Consider the following 19,276-nt stretch of genomic DNA (forward strand, 5'->3'; position numbering starts at 1 on the left):
AGTTCAGGTAATTATGGTAATATTATAGTAATAGTTCAGGTAATTATGGTAATATTATAGTAATAGTTCAGGTAATTATGGTAATATTATAGTAATAGTTCAGGTAATTATGGTAATATTATAGTAATAGTTCAGGTAATTATGGTAATATTATAGTAATAGTTCAGGTAATTATGGTAATATTATAGTAATAGTTCAGGTAATTATGGTAATATTATAGTAATAGTTCAGGTAATTATGGTAATATTATAGTAATAGTTCAGGTAATTATGGTAATATTATAGTAATAGTTCAGGTAATTATGGTAATATTATAGTAATAGTTCAGGTAATTATGGTAATATTATAGTAATAGTTCAGGTAATTATGGTAATATTATAGTAATAGTTCAGGTAATTATGGTAATATTATAGTAATAGTTCAGGTAATTATGGTAATATTATAGTAATAGTTCGGGTAATTATGGTAATATTATAGTAATAGTTCAGGTAATTATGGTAATATTATAGTAATAGTTCAGGTAATTATGGTAATATTATAGTAATAGTTCAGGTAATTATGGTAATATTATAGTAATAGTTCAGGTAATTAGTGGTAATATTATAGTAATAGTTCAGGTAATTATGGTAATATTATAGTAATAGTTCAGGTAATTAGTGGTAATATTATAGCAATAGTTCAGGTAATTAGTGGTAATATTATAGCAATAGTTCAGGTAATTATGGTAATATTATAGTAATAGTTCAGGTAATTATGGTAATATTATAGTAATAGTTCAGGTAATTATGGTAATATTATAGTAATAGTTCAGGTAATTATGGTAATATTATAGTAATAGTTCAGGTAATTATGGTAATATTATAGTAATAGTTCAGGTAATTATGGTAATATTATAGTAATAGTTCAGGTAATTATGGTAATATTATAGTAATAGTTCAGGTAATTATGGTAATATTATAGTAATAGTTCAGGTAATTATGGTAATATTATAGTAATAGTTCAGGTAATTATGGTAATATTATAGTAATAGTTCAGGTAATTATGGTAATATTATAGTAATAGTTCAGGTAATTATGGTAATATTATAGTAATAGTTCAGGTAATTATGGTAATATTATAGTAATAGTTCAGGTAATTATGGTAATATTATAGTAATAGTTCAGGTAATTATGGTAATATTATAGTAATAGTTCAGGTAATTATGGTAATATTATAGTAATAGTTCAGGTAATTATGGTAATATTATAGTAATAGTTCAGGTAATTATGGTAATATTATAGTAATAGTTCAGGTAATTATGGTAATATTATAGTAATAGTTCAGGTAATTATGGTAATATTATAGTAATAGTTCAGGTAATTATGGTAATATTATAGTAATAGTTCAGGTAATTATGGTAATATTATAGTAATAGTTCAGGGTAATTATGGTAATATTATAGTAATAGTTCAGGTAATTATGGTAATATTATAGTAATAGTTCAGGGTAATTATGGTAATATTATAGTAATAGTTCAGGTAATTATGGTAATATTATAGTAAGAGTTCAGGTAATTATGGTAATATTATAGTAATAGTTCAGGTAATTATGGTAATATTATAGTAATAGTTCAGGGTAATTATGGTAATATTATAGTAATAGTTCAGGTAATTATGGTAATATTATAGTAATAGTTCAGGTAATTATGGTAATATTATAGTAATAGTTCAGGTAATTATGGTAATATTATAGTAATAGTTCAGGTAATTATGGTAATATTATAGTAATAGTTCAGGTAATTATGGTAATATTATAGTAATAGTTCAGGTAATTATGGTAATATTATAGTAATAGTTCAGGTAATTATGGTAATATTATAGTAATAGTTCAGGTAATTATGGTAATATTATAGTAATAGTTCAGGTAATTATGGTAATATTATAGTAATAGTTCAGGTAATTGTGGTAATATTATAGTAATAGTTCAGGTAATTGTGGTAATATTATAGTAATAGTTCAGGTAATTGTGGTAATATTATAGTAATAGTTCAGGTAATTGTGGTAATATTATAGTAATAGTTCAGGTAATTGTGGTAATATTATAGTAATAGTTCAGGTAATTGTGGTAATATTATAGTAATAGTTCAGGTAATTGTGGTAATATTATAGTAATAGTTCAGGTAATTGTGGTAATATTATAGTAATAGTTCAGGTAATTGTGGTAATATTATAGTAATAGTTCAGGTAATTGTGGTAATATTATAGTAATAGTTCAGGTAATTGTGGTAATATTATAGTAATAGTTCAGGTAATTGTGGTAATATTATAGTAATAGTTCAGGTAATTGTGGTAATATTATAGTAATAGTTCAGGTAATTGTGGTAATATTATAGTAATAGTTCAGGTAATTGTGGTAATATTATAGTAATAGTTCAGGTAATTGTGGTAATATTATAGTAATAGTTCAGGTAATTGTGGTAATATTATAGTAATAGTTCAGGTAATTGTGGTAATATTATAGTAATAGTTCAGGTAATTGTGGTAATATTATAGTAATAGTTCAGGTAATTGTGGTAATATTATAGTAATAGTTCAGGTAATTGTGGTAATATTATAGTAATAGTTCAGGTAATTGTGGTAATATTATAGTAATAGTTCAGGTAATTGTGGTAATATTATAGTAATAGTTCAGGTAATTGTGGTAATATTATAGTAATAGTTCAGGTAATTGTGGTAATATTATAGTAATAGTTCAGGTAATTAGTGGTAATATTATAGTAATAGTTCAGGTAATTAGTGGTAATATTATAGTAATAGTTCAGGTAATTAGTGGTAATATTATAGTAATAGTTCAGGTAATTAGTGGTAATATTATAGTAATAGTTCAGGTAATTATGGTAATATTATAGTAATAGTTCAGGTAATTATGGTAATATTATAGTAATAGTTCAGGTAATTATGGTAATATTATAGTAATAGTTCAGGTAATTATGGTAATATTATAGTAATAGTTCAGGTAATTATGGTAATATTATAGTAATAGTTCAGGTAATTATGGTAATATTATAGTAATAGTTCAGGTAATTATGGTAATATTATAGTAATAGTTCAGGTAATTATGGTAATATTATAGTAATAGTTCAGGTAATTATGGTAATATTATAGTAATAGTTCAGGTAATTATGGTAATATTATAGTAATAGTTCAGGTAATTATGGTAATATTATAGTAATAGTTCAGGTAATTATGGTAATATTATAGTAATAGTTCAGGTAATTATGGTAATATTATAGTAATAGTTCAGGTAATTATGGTAATATTATAGTAATAGTTCAGGTAATTATGGTAATATTATAGTAATAGTTCAGGTAATTATGGTAATATTATAGTAATAGTTCAGGTAATTATGGTAATATTATAGTAATAGTTCAGGTAATTATGGTAATATTATAGTAATAGTTCAGGTAATTATGGTAATATTATAGTAATAGTTCAGGTAATTATGGTAATATTATAGTAATAGTTCAGGTAATTATGGTAATATTATAGTAATAGTTCAGGTAATTATGGTAATATTATAGTAATAGTTCAGGTAATTATGGTAATATTATAGTAATAGTTCAGGTAATTATGGTAATATTATAGTAATAGTTCAGGTAATTATGGTAATATTATAGTAATAGTTCAGGTAATTATGGTAATATTATAGTAATAGTTCAGGTAATTATGGTAATATTATAGTAATAGTTCAGGTAATTATGGTAATATTATAGTAATAGTTCAGGTAATTATGGTAATATTATAGTAATAGTTCAGGTAATTATGGTAATATTATAGTAATAGTTCAGGTAATTATGGTAATATTATAGTAATAGTTCAGGTAATTATGGTAATATTATAGTAATAGTTCAGGTAATTATGGTAATATTATAGTAATAGTTCAGGTAATTATGGTAATATTATAGTAATAGTTCAGGTAATTATGGTAATATTATAGTAATAGTTCAGGTAATTATGGTAATATTATAGTAATAGTTCAGGTAATTATGGTAATATTATAGTAATAGTTCAGGTAATTATGGTAATATTATAGTAATAGTTCAGGTAATTATGGTAATATTATAGTAATAGTTCAGGTAATTATGGTAATATTATAGTAATAGTTCAGGTAATTATGGTAATATTATAGTAATAGTTCAGGTAATTATGGTAATATTATAGTAATAGTTCAGGTAATTATGGTAATATTATAGTAATAGTTCAGGTAATTATGGTAATATTATAGTAATAGTTCAGGTAATTATGGTAATATTATAGTAATAGTTCAGGTAATTATGGTAATATTATAGTAATAGTTCAGGTAATTATGGTAATATTATAGTAATAGTTCAGGTAATTATGGTAATATTATAGTAATAGTTCAGGTAATTATGGTAATATTATAGTAATAGTTCAGGTAATTATGGTAATATTATAGTAATAGTTCAGGTAATTATGGTAATATTATAGTAATAGTTCAGGTAATTATGGTAATATTATAGTAATAGTTCAGGTAATTATGGTAATATTATAGTAATAGTTCAGGTAATTATGGTAATATTATAGTAATAGTTCAGGTAATTATGGTAATATTATAGTAATAGTTCAGGTAATTATGGTAATATTATAGTAATAGTTCAGGTAATTATGGTAATATTATAGTAATAGTTCAGGTAATTATGGTAATATTATAGTAATAGTTCAGGTAATTATGGTAATATTATAGTAATAGTTCAGGTAATTATGGTAATATTATAGTAATAGTTCAGGTAATTATGGTAATATTATAGTAATAGTTCAGGTAATTATGGTAATATTATAGTAATAGTTCAGGTAATTATGGTAATATTATAGTAATAGTTCAGGTAATTATGGTAATATTATAGTAATAGTTCAGGTAATTATGGTAATATTATAGTAATAGTTCAGGTAATTATGGTAATATTATAGTAATAGTTCAGGTAATTATGGTAATATTATAGTAATAGTTCAGGTAATTATGGTAATATTATAGTAATAGTTCAGGTAATTATGGTAATATTATAGTAATAGTTCAGGTAATTATGGTAATATTATAGTAATAGTTCAGGTAATTATGGTAATATTATAGTAATAGTTCAGGTAATTATGGTAATATTATAGTAATAGTTCAGGTAATTATGGTAATATTATAGTAATAGTTCAGGTAATTATGGTAATATTATAGTAATAGTTCAGGTAATTATGGTAATATTATAGTAATAGTTCAGGTAATTATGGTAATATTATAGTAATAGTTCAGGTAATTATGGTAATATTATAGTAATAGTTCAGGTAATTATGGTAATATTATAGTAATAGTTCAGGTAATTATGGTAATATTATAGTAATAGTTCAGGTAATTATGGTAATATTATAGTAATAGTTCAGGTAATTATGGTAATATTATAGTAATAGTTCAGGTAATTAGTGGTAATATTATAGTAATAGTTCAGGTAATTGTGGTAATATTATAGTAATAGTTCAGGTAATTAGTGGTAATATTATAGTAATAGTTCAGGTAATTGTGGTAATATTATAGTAATAGTTCAGGTAATTAGTGGTAATATTATAGTAATAGTTCAGGTAATTAGTGGTAATATTATAGTAATAGTTCAGGTAATTGTGGTAATATTATAGTAATAGTTCAGGTAATTGTGGTAATATTATAGTAATAGTTCAGGTAATTGTGGTAATATTATAGTAATAGTTCAGGTAATTAGTGGTAATATTATAGTAATAGTTCAGGTAATTGTGGTAATATTATAGTAATAGTTCAGGTAATTAGTGGTAATATTATAGTAATAGTTCAGGTAATTAGTGGTAATATTATAGTAATAGTTCAGGTAATTAGTGGTAATATTATAGTAATAGTTCAGGTAATTATGGTAATATTATAGTAATAGTTCAGGTAATTATGGTAATATTATAGTAATAGTTCAGGTAATTATGGTAATATTATAGTAATAGTTCAGGTAATTATGGTAATATTATAGTAATAGTTCAGGTAATTATGGTAATATTATAGTAATAGTTCAGGTAATTATGGTAATATTATAGTAATAGTTCAGGTAATTATGGTAATATTATAGTAATAGTTCAGGTAATTATGGTAATATTATAGTAATAGTTCAGGTAATTATGGTAATATTATAGTAATAGTTCAGGTAATTATGGTAATATTATAGTAATAGTTCAGGTAATTATGGTAATATTATAGTAATAGTTCAGGTAATTATGGTAATATTATAGTAATAGTTCAGGTAATTATGGTAATATTATAGTAATAGTTCAGGTAATTATGGTAATATTATAGTAATAGTTCAGGTAATTATGGTAATATTATAGTAATAGTTCAGGTAATTATGGTAATATTATAGTAATAGTTCAGGTAATTATGGTAATATTATAGTAATAGTTCAGGTAATTATGGTAATATTATAGTAATAGTTCAGGTAATTATGGTAATATTATAGTAATAGTTCAGGTAATTATGGTAATATTATAGTAATAGTTCAGGTAATTATGGTAATATTATAGTAATAGTTCAGGTAATTAGTGGTAATATTATAGTAATAGTTCAGGTAATTAGTGGTAATATTATAGTAATAGTTCAGGTAATTGTGGTAATATTATAGTAATAGTTCAGGTAATTGTGGTAATATTATAGTAATAGTTCAGGTAATTGTGGTAATATTATAGTAATAGTTCAGGTAATTGTGGTAATATTATAGTAATAGTTCAGGTAATTGTGGTAATATTATAGTAATAGTTCAGGTAATTGTGGTAATATTATAGTAATAGTTCAGGTAATTGTGGTAATATTATAGTAATAGTTCAGGTAATTGTGGTAATATTATAGTAATAGTTCAGGTAATTGTGGTAATATTATAGTAATAGTTCAGGTAATTGTGGTAATATTATAGTAATAGTTCAGGTAATTGTGGTAATATTATAGTAATAGTTCAGGTAATTGTGGTAATATTATAGTAATAGTTCAGGTAATTGTGGTAATATTATAGTAATAGTTCAGGTAATTGTGGTAATATTATAGTAATAGTTCAGGTAATTGTGGTAATATTATAGTAATAGTTCAGGTAATTGTGGTAATATTATAGTAATAGTTCAGGTAATTGTGGTAATATTATAGTAATAGTTCAGGTAATTGTGGTAATATTATAGTAATAGTTCAGGTAATTGTGGTAATATTATAGTAATAGTTCAGGTAATTGTGGTAATATTATAGTAATAGTTCAGGTAATTGTGGTAATATTATAGTAATAGTTCAGGTAATTGTGGTAATATTATAGTAATAGTTCAGGTAATTGTGGTAATATTATAGTAATAGTTCAGGTAATTGTGGTAATATTATAGTAATAGTTCAGGTAATTAGTGGTAATATTATAGTAATAGTTCAGGTAATTAGTGGTAATATTATAGTAATAGTTCAGGTAATTAGTGGTAATATTATAGTAATAGTTCAGGTAATTAGTGGTAATATTATAGTAATAGTTCAGGTAATTATGGTAATATTATAGTAATAGTTCAGGTAATTATGGTAATATTATAGTAATAGTTCAGGTAATTATGGTAATATTATAGTAATAGTTCAGGTAATTATGGTAATATTATAGTAATAGTTCAGGTAATTATGGTAATATTATAGTAATAGTTCAGGTAATTATGGTAATATTATAGTAATAGTTCAGGTAATTATGGTAATATTATAGTAATAGTTCAGGTAATTATGGTAATATTATAGTAATAGTTCAGGTAATTATGGTAATATTATAGTAATAGTTCAGGTAATTATGGTAATATTATAGTAATAGTTCAGGTAATTATGGTAATATTATAGTAATAGTTCAGGTAATTATGGTAATATTATAGTAATAGTTCAGGTAATTATGGTAATATTATAGTAATAGTTCAGGTAATTATGGTAATATTATAGTAATAGTTCAGGTAATTATGGTAATATTATAGTAATAGTTCAGGTAATTATGGTAATATTATAGTAATAGTTCAGGTAATTATGGTAATATTATAGTAATAGTTCAGGTAATTATGGTAATATTATAGTAATAGTTCAGGTAATTATGGTAATATTATAGTAATAGTTCAGGTAATTATGGTAATATTATAGTAATAGTTCAGGTAATTATGGTAATATTATAGTAATAGTTCAGGTAATTATGGTAATATTATAGTAATAGTTCAGGTAATTATGGTAATATTATAGTAATAGTTCAGGTAATTATGGTAATATTATAGTAATAGTTCAGGTAATTATGGTAATATTATAGTAATAGTTCAGGTAATTATGGTAATATTATAGTAATAGTTCAGGTAATTATGGTAATATTATAGTAATAGTTCAGGTAATTATGGTAATATTATAGTAATAGTTCAGGTAATTATGGTAATATTATAGTAATAGTTCAGGTAATTATGGTAATATTATAGTAATAGTTCAGGTAATTATGGTAATATTATAGTAATAGTTCAGGTAATTATGGTAATATTATAGTAATAGTTCAGGTAATTATGGTAATATTATAGTAATAGTTCAGGTAATTATGGTAATATTATAGTAATAGTTCAGGTAATTATGGTAATATTATAGTAATAGTTCAGGTAATTATGGTAATATTATAGTAATAGTTCAGGTAATTATGGTAATATTATAGTAATAGTTCAGGTAATTATGGTAATATTATAGTAATAGTTCAGGTAATTATGGTAATATTATAGTAATAGTTCAGGTAATTATGGTAATATTATAGTAATAGTTCAGGTAATTATGGTAATATTATAGTAATAGTTCAGGTAATTATGGTAATATTATAGTAATAGTTCAGGTAATTATGGTAATATTATAGTAATAGTTCAGGTAATTATGGTAATATTATAGTAATAGTTCAGGTAATTATGGTAATATTATAGTAATAGTTCAGGTAATTATGGTAATATTATAGTAATAGTTCAGGTAATTATGGTAATATTATAGTAATAGTTCAGGTAATTATGGTAATATTATAGTAATAGTTCAGGTAATTATGGTAATATTATAGTAATAGTTCAGGTAATTATGGTAATATTATAGTAATAGTTCAGGTAATTATGGTAATATTATAGTAATAGTTCAGGTAATTATGGTAATATTATAGTAATAGTTCAGGTAATTATGGTAATATTATAGTAATAGTTCAGGTAATTATGGTAATATTATAGTAATAGTTCAGGTAATTATGGTAATATTATAGTAATAGTTCAGGTAATTATGGTAATATTATAGTAATAGTTCAGGTAATTATGGTAATATTATAGTAATAGTTCAGGTAATTATGGTAATATTATAGTAATAGTTCAGGTAATTATGGTAATATTATAGTAATAGTTCAGGTAATTATGGTAATATTATAGTAATAGTTCAGGTAATTATGGTAATATTATAGTAATAGTTCAGGTAATTATGGTAATATTATAGTAATAGTTCAGGTAATTATGGTAATATTATAGTAATAGTTCAGGTAATTATGGTAATATTATAGTAATAGTTCAGGTAATTATGGTAATATTATAGTAATAGTTCAGGTAATTATGGTAATATTATAGTAATAGTTCAGGTAATTATGGTAATATTATAGTAATAGTTCAGGTAATTATGGTAATATTATAGTAATAGTTCAGGTAATTATGGTAATATTATAGTAATAGTTCAGGTAATTATGGTAATATTATAGTAATAGTTCAGGTAATTATGGTAATATTATAGTAATAGTTCAGGTAATTATGGTAATATTATAGTAATAGTTCAGGTAATTATGGTAATATTATAGTAATAGTTCAGGTAATTATGGTAATATTATAGTAATAGTTCAGGTAATTATGGTAATATTATAGTAATAGTTCAGGTAATTATGGTAATATTATAGTAATAGTTCAGGTAATTATGGTAATATTATAGTAATAGTTCAGGTAATTATGGTAATATTATAGTAATAGTTCAGGTAATTATGGTAATATTATAGTAATAGTTCAGGTAATTATGGTAATATTATAGTAATAGTTCAGGTAATTATGGTAATATTATAGTAATAGTTCAGGTAATTATGGTAATATTATAGTAATAGTTCAGGTAATTATGGTAATATTATAGTAATAGTTCAGGTAATTATGGTAATATTATAGTAATAGTTCAGGTAATTATGGTAATATTATAGTAATAGTTCAGGTAATTAGTGGTAATATTATAGTAATAGTTCAGGTAATTAGTGGTAATATTATAGTAATAGTTCAGGTAATTATGGTAATATTATAGTAATAGTTCAGGTAATTAGTGGTAATATTATAGTAATAGTTCAGGTAATTATGGTAATATTATAGTAATAGTTCAGGTAATTGTGGTAATATTATAGTAATAGTTCAGGTAATTGTGGTAATATTATAGTAATAGTTCAGGTAATTAGTGGTAATATTATAGTAATAGTTCAGGTAATTGTGGTAATATTATAGTAATAGTTCAGGTAATTAGTGGTAATATTATAGTAATAGTTCAGGTAATTAGTGGTAATATTATAGTAATAGTTCAGGTAATTGTGGTAATATTATAGTAATAGTTCAGGTAATTGTGGTAATATTATAGTAATAGTTCAGGTAATTGTGGTAATATTATAGTAATAGTTCAGGTAATTGTGGTAATATTATAGTAATAGTTCAGGTAATTAGTGGTAATATTATAGTAATAGTTCAGGTAATTGTGGTAATATTATAGTAATAGTTCAGGTAATTAGTGGTAATATTATAGTAATAGTTCAGGTAATTATGGTAATATTATAGTAATAGTTCAGGTAATTAGTGGTAATATTATAGTAATAGTTCAGGTAATTATGGTAATATTATAGTAATAGTTCAGGTAATTATGGTAATATTATAGTAATAGTTCAGGTAATTATGGTAATATTATAGTAATAGTTCAGGTAATTATGGTAATATTATAGTAATAGTTCAGGTAATTATGGTAATATTATAGTAATAGTTCAGGTAATTATGGTAATATTATAGTAATAGTTCAGGTAATTATGGTAATATTATAGTAATAGTTCAGGTAATTATGGTAATATTATAGTAATAGTTCAGGTAATTATGGTAATATTATAGTAATAGTTCAGGGTAATTATGGTAATATTATAGTAATAGTTCAGGTAATTATGGTAATATTATAGTAATAGTTCAGGTAATTATGGTAATATTATAGTAATAGTTCAGGTAATTATGGTAATATTATAGTAATAGTTCAGGTAATTATGGTAATATTATAGTAATAGTTCAGGTAATTATGGTAATATTATAGTAATAGTTCAGGTAATTATGGTAATATTATAGTAATAGTTCAGGTAATTATGGTAATATTATAGTAATAGTTCAGGTAATTATGGTAATATTATAGTAATAGTTCAGGTAATTATGGTAATATTATAGTAATAGTTCAGGTAATTATGGTAATATTATAGTAATAGTTCAGGTAATTATGGTAATATTATAGTAATAGTTCAGGTAATTGTGGTAATATTATAGTAATAGTTCAGGTAATTAGTGGTAATATTATAGTAATAGTTCAGGTAATTGTGGTAATATTATAGTAATAGTTCAGGTAATTGTGGTAATATTATAGTAATAGTTCAGGTAATTGTGGTAATATTATAGTAATAGTTCAGGTAATTGTGGTAATATTATAGTAATAGTTCAGGTAATTGTGGTAATATTATAGTAATAGTTCAGGTAATTGTGGTAATATTATAGTAATAGTTCAGGTAATTGTGGTAATATTATAGTAATAGTTCAGGTAATTGTGGTAATATTATAGTAATAGTTCAGGTAATTGTGGTAATATTATAGTAATAGTTCAGGTAATTGTGGTAATATTATAGTAATAGTTCAGGTAATTGTGGTAATATTATAGTAATAGTTCAGGTAATTGTGGTAATATTATAGTAATAGTTCAGGTAATTGTGGTAATATTATAGTAATAGTTCAGGTAATTGTGGTAATATTATAGTAATAGTTCAGGTAATTGTGGTAATATTATAGTAATAGTTCAGGTAATTGTGGTAATATTATAGTAATAGTTCAGGTAATTGTGGTAATATTATAGTAATAGTTCAGGTAATTAGTGGTAATATTATAGTAATAGTTCAGGTAATTGTGGTAATATTATAGTAATAGTTCAGGTAATTAGTGGTAATATTATAGTAATAGTTCAGGTAATTAGTGGTAATATTATAGTAATAGTTCAGGTAATTAGTGGTAATATTATAGTAATAGTTCAGGTAATTATGGTAATATTATAGTAATAGTTCAGGTAATTAGTGGTAATATTATAGTAATAGTTCAGGTAATTATGGTAATATTATAGTAATAGTTCAGGTAATTATGGTAATATTATAGTAATAGTTCAGGTAATTATGGTAATATTATAGTAATAGTTCAGGTAATTATGGTAATATTATAGTAATAGTTCAGGTAATTATGGTAATATTATAGTAATAGTTCAGGTAATTATGGTAATATTATAGTAATAGTTCAGGTAATTATGGTAATATTATAGTAATAGTTCAGGTAATTATGGTAATATTATAGTAATAGTTCAGGTAATTATGGTAATATTATAGTAATAGTTCAGGTAATTATGGTAATATTATAGTAATAGTTCAGGTAATTATGGTAATATTATAGTAATAGTTCAGGTAATTATGGTAATATTATAGTAATAGTTCAGGTAATTATGGTAATATTATAGTAATAGTTCAGGTAATTATGGTAATATTATAGTAATAGTTCAGGTAATTATGGTAATATTATAGTAATAGTTCAGGTAATTATGGTAATATTATAGTAATAGTTCAGGTAATTATGGTAATATTATAGTAATAGTTCAGGTAATTATGGTAATATTATAGTAATAGTTCAGGTAATTATGGTAATATTATAGTAATAGTTCAGGTAATTATGGTAATATTATAGTAATAGTTCAGGTAATTATGGTAATATTATAGTAATAGTTCAGGTAATTATGGTAATATTATAGTAATAGTTCAGGTAATTATGGTAATATTATAGTAATAGTTCAGGTAATTATGGTAATATTATAGTAATAGTTCAGGTAATTATGGTAATATTATAGTAATAGTTCAGGTAATTATGGTAATATTATAGTAATAGTTCAGGTAATTATGGTAATATTATAGTAATAGTTCAGGTAATTATGGTAATATTATAGTAATAGTTCAGGTAATTATGGTAATATTATAGTAATAGTTCAGGTAATTATGGTAATATTATAGTAATAGTTCAGGTAATTATGGTAATATTATAGTAATAGTTCAGGTAATTATGGTAATATTATAGTAATAGTTCAGGTAATTAGTGGTAATATTATAGTAATAGTTCAGGTAATTATGGTAATATTATAGTAATAGTTCAGGTAATTATGGTAATATTATAGTAATAGTTCAGGTAATTATGGTAATATTATAGTAATAGTTCAGGTAATTATGGTAATATTATAGTAATAGTTCAGGTAATTATGGTAATATTATAGTAATAGTTCAGGTAATTAGTGGTAATATTATAGTAATAGTTCAGGTAATTGATGGTAATATTATAGTAATAGTTCAGGTAATTATGGTAATATTATAGTAATAGTTCAGGTAATTGTGGTAATATTATAGTAATAGTTCAGGTAATTGTGGTAATATTATAGTAATAGTTCAGGTAATTATGGTAATATTATAGTAATAGTTCAGGTAATTGTGGTAATATTATAGTAATAGTTCAGGTAATTATGGTAATATTATAGTAATAGTTCAGGTAATTAGTGGTAATATTATAGTAATAGTTCAGGTAATTGTGGTAATATTATAGTAATAGTTCAGGTAATTATGGTAATATTATAGTAATAGTTCAGGTAATTGTGGTAATATTATAGTAATAGTTCAGGTAATTATGGTAATATTATAGTAATAGTTCAGGTAATTATGGTAATATTATAGTAATAGTTCAGGTAATTATGGTAATATTATAGTAATAGTTCAGGTAATTATGGTAATATTATAGTAATAGTTCAGGTAATTATGGTAATATTATAGTAATAGTTCAGGTAATTATGGTAATATTATAGTAATAGTTCAGGTAATTATGGTAATATTATAGTAATAGTTCAGGTAATTATGGTAATATTATAGTAATAGTTCAGGTAATTATGGTAATATTATAGTAATAGTTCAGGTAATTATGGTAATATTATAGTAATAGTTCAGGTAATTATGGTAATATTATAGTAATAGTTCAGGTAATTATGGTAATATTATAGTAATAGTTCAGGTAATTATGGTAATATTATAGTAATAGTTCAGGTAATTATGGTAATATTATAGTAATAGTTCAGGTAATTATGGTAATATTATAGTAATAGTTCAGGTAATTATGGTAATATTATAGTAATAGTTCAGGTAATTATGGTAATATTATAGTAATAGTTCAGGTAATTATGGTAATATTATAGTAATAGTTCAGGTAATTATGGTAATATTATAGTAATAGTTCAGGGTAATTATGGTAATATTATAGTAATAGTTCAGGTAATTATGGTAATATTATAGTAATAGTTCAGGGTAATTATGGTAATATTATAGTAATAGTTCAGGTAATTATGGTAATATTATAGTAATAGTTCAGGTAATTATGGTAATATTATAGTAATAGTTCAGGTAATTATGGTAATATTATAGTAATAGTTCAGGTAATTATGGTAATATTATAGTAATAGTTCAGGTAATTATGGTAATATTATAGTAATAGTTCAGGTAATTTGGTAATATTATAGTAATAGTTCAGGTAATTATGGTAATATTATAGTAATAGTTCAGGTAATTATGGTAATATTATAGTAATAGTTCAGGTAATTATGGTAATATTATAGTAATAGTTCAGGTAATTAGTGGTAATATTATAGTAATAGTTCAGGTAATTGTGGTAATATTATAGTAATAGTTCAGGTAATTATGGTAATATTATAGTAATAGTTCAGGTAATTGTGGTAATATTATAGTAATAGTTCAGGTAATTGTGGTAATATTATAGTAATAGTTCAGGTAATTGTGGTAATATTATAGTAATAGTTCAGGTAATTGTGGTAATATTATAGTAATAGTTCAGGTAATTGTGGTAATATTATAGTAATAGTTCAGGTAATTGTGGTAATATTATAGTAATAGTTCAGGGTAATTAGTGGTAATATTATAGTAATAGTTCAGGTAATTGTGGTAATATTATAGTAATAGTTCAGGTAATTGTGGTAATATTATAGTAATAGTTCAGGTAATTGTGGTAATATTATAGTAATAGTTCAGGTAATTGTGGTAATATTATAGTAATAGTTCAGGTAATTGTGGTAATATTATAGTAATAGTTCAGGTAATTGTGGTAATATTATAGTAATAGTTCAGGTAATTGTGGTAATATTATAGTAATAGTTCAGGTAATTGTGGTAATATTATAGTAATAGTTCAGGTAATTGTGGTAATATTATAGTAATAGTTCAGGTAATTGTGGTAATATTATAGTAATAGTTCAGGTAATTGTGGTAATATTATAGTAATAGTTCAGGTAATTGTGGTAATATTATAGTAATAGTTCTGGTAATTGTGGTAATATTATAGTAATAGTTCAGGTAATTGTGGTAATATTATAGTAATAGTTCAGGTAATTGTGGTAATATTATAGTAATAGTTCAGGTAATTGTGGTAATATTATAGTAATAGTTCAGGTAATTGTGGTAATATTATAGTAATAGTTCAGGTAATTATGGTAATATTATAGTAATAGTTCAGGTAATTGTGGTAATATTATAGTAATAGTTCAGGTAATTGTGGTAATATTATAGTAATAGTTCAGGTAATTAGTGGTAATATTATAGTAATAGTTCAGGTAATTGTGGTAATATTATAGTAATAGTTCAGGTAATTATGGTAATATTATAGTAATAGTTCAGGTAATTATGGTAATATTATAGTAATAGTTCAGGTAATTATGGTAATATTATAGTAATAGTTCAGGTAATTATGGTAATATTATAGTAATAGTTCAGGTAATTATGGTAATATTATAGTAATAGTTCAGGTAATTATGGTAATATTATAGTAATAGTTCAGGTAATTATGGTAATATTATAGTAATAGTTCAGGTAATTATGGTAATATTATAGTAATAGTTCAGGTAATTATGGTAATATTATAGTAATAGTTCAGGTAATTATGGTAATATTATAGTAATAGTTCAGGTAATTATGGTAATATTATAGTAATAGTTCAGGTAATTATGGTAATATTATAGTAATAGTTCAGGTAATTGTGGTAATATTATAGTAATAGTTCAGGTAATTATGGTAATATTATAGTAATAGTTCAGGTAATTATGGTAATATTATAGTAATAGTTCAGGTAATTATGGTAATATTATAGTAATAGTTCAGGTAATTAGTGGTAATATTATAGTAATAGTTCAGGTAATTATGGTAATATTATAGTAATAGTTCAGGTAATTATGGTAATATTATAGTAATAGTTCAGGTAATTAGTGGTAATATTATAGTAATAGTTCAGGTAATTATGGTAATATTATAGTAATAGTTCAGGTAATTATGGTAATATTATAGTAATAGTTCAGGTAATTATGGTAATATTATAGTAATAGTTCAGGTAATTATGGTAATATTATAGTAATAGTTCAGGTAATTATGGTAATATTATAGTAATAGTTCAGGTAATTAGTGGTAATATTATAGTAATAGTTCAGGTAATTATGGTAATATTATAGTAATAGTTCAGGTAATTATGGTAATATTATAGTAATAGTTCAGGTAATTATGGTAATATTATAGTAATAGTTCAGGTAATTATGGTAATATTATAGTAATAGTTCAGGTAATTATGGTAATATTATAGCTAATAGTTCAGGTAATTATGGTAATATTATAGTAATAGTTCAGGGTAATTGTGGTAATATTATAGTAATAGTTCAGGTAATTATGGTAATATTATAGTAAGAGTTCAGGTAATTATGGTAATATTATAGTAATAGTTCAGGTAATTATGGTAATATTATAGTAATAGTTCAGGTAATTGTGGTAATATTATAGTAATAGTTCAGGTAATTGTGGTAATATTATAGTAATAGTTCAGGTAATTGTGGTAATATTATAGTAATAGTTCAGGTAATTGTGGTAATATTATAGTAATAGTTCAGGTAATTGTGGTAATATTATAGTAATAGTTCAGGTAATTGTGGTAATATTATAGTAATAGTTCAGGTAATTGTGGTAATATTATAGTCAATAGTTCAGGTAATTGTGGTAATATTATAGTAATAGTTCAGGTAATTAGTGGTAATATTATAGTAATAGTTCAGGTAATTATGGTAATATTATAGTAATAGTTCAGGTATCGTATGGTAATATTATAGTAATAGTTCAGGTAATTATGGTAATATTATAGTAATAGTTCAGGTAATTGTGGTAATATTATAGTAATAGTTCAGGTAATTAGTGGTAATATTATAGTAATAGTTCAGGTAATTATGGTAATATTATAGTAATAGTTCAGGTAATTGTGGTAATATTATAGTAATAGTTTCAGGTAATTGTGGTAATATTATAGTAATAGTTCAGGTAATTGTGGTAATATTATAGTAATAGTTCAGGTAATGTGGTAATATTATAGTAATAGTTCAGGTAATTATGTGTAATATTATAGTAATAGTTCAGGTAATTATGGTAATATTATAGTAATAGTTCAGGTAATTGTGGTAATATTATAGTAATAGTTCAGGTAATTATGGTAATATTATAGTAATAGTTCAGGTAATTGTGGTAATATTATAGTAATAGTTCAGGTAATTGTGGTAATATTATAGTAATAGTTCAGGTAATTAGTGGTAATATTATAGTAATAGTTCAGGTAATTATGGTAATATTATAGTAATAGTTCAGGTAATTATGGTAATATTATAGTAATAGTTCAGGTAATTATGGTAATATTATAGTAATAGTTCAGGTAATTGTGGTAATATTATAGTAATAGTTCAGGTAATTGTGGTAATATTATAGTAATAGTTCAGGTAATTGTGGTAATATTATAGTAATAGTTCAGGTAATTTGTGGTAATATTATAGTAATAGTTCAGGTAATTGTGGTAATATTATAGTAATAGTTCAGGTAATTGTGGTAATATTATAGTAATAGTTCAGGTAATTGTGGTAATATTATAGTAATAGTTCAGGTAATTGTGGTAATATTATAGTAATAGTTCAGGTAATTAGTGGTAATATTATAGTAATAGTTCAGGTAATTGTGGTAATATTATAGTAATAGTTCAGGTAATTATGGTAATATTATAGTAATAGTTCAGGTAATTAGTGGTAATATTATAGTAATAGTTCAGGTAATTATGGTAATATTATAGTAATAGTTCGGGTAATTATGGTAATATTATAGTAATAGTTCAGGTAATTAGTGGTAATATTATAGTAATAGTTCAGGTAATTAGTGGTAATATTATAGTAATAGTTCAGGTAATTGTGGTAATATTATAGTAATAGTTCAGGTAATTGTGGTAATATTATAGTAATAGTTCAGGTAATTGTGGTAATATTATAGTAATAGTTCAGGTAATTGTGGTAATATTATAGTAATAGTTCAGGTAATTGTGGTAATATTATAGTAATAGTTCAGGTAATTATGGTAATATTATAGTAATAGTTCAGGTAATTATGGTAATATTATAGTAATAGTTCAGGTAATTATGGTAATATTATAGTAATAGTTCAGGTAATTATGGTAATATTATAGTAATAGTTCAGGTAATTAGTGGTAATATTATAGTAATAGTTCAGGTAATTAGTGGTAATATTATAGTAATAGTTCAGGTAATTATGGTAATATTATAGTAATAGTTCAGGTAATTGTGGTAATATTATAGTAATAGTTCAGGTAATTGTGGTAATATTATAGTAATAGTTCAGGTAATTGTGGTAATATTATAGTAATAGTTCAGGTAATTGTGGTAATATTATAGTAATAGTTCAGGTAATTGTGGTAATATTATAGTAATAGTTCAGGTAATTGTGGTAATATTATAGTAATAGTTCAGGGTAATTGTGGTAATATTATAGTAATAGTTCAGG

Source organism: Procambarus clarkii, chromosome 15 (genome assembly GCF_040958095.1).
Source record: "Procambarus clarkii isolate CNS0578487 chromosome 15, FALCON_Pclarkii_2.0, whole genome shotgun sequence".
Lineage (NCBI taxonomy): Eukaryota > Metazoa > Arthropoda > Malacostraca > Decapoda > Cambaridae > Procambarus > Procambarus clarkii.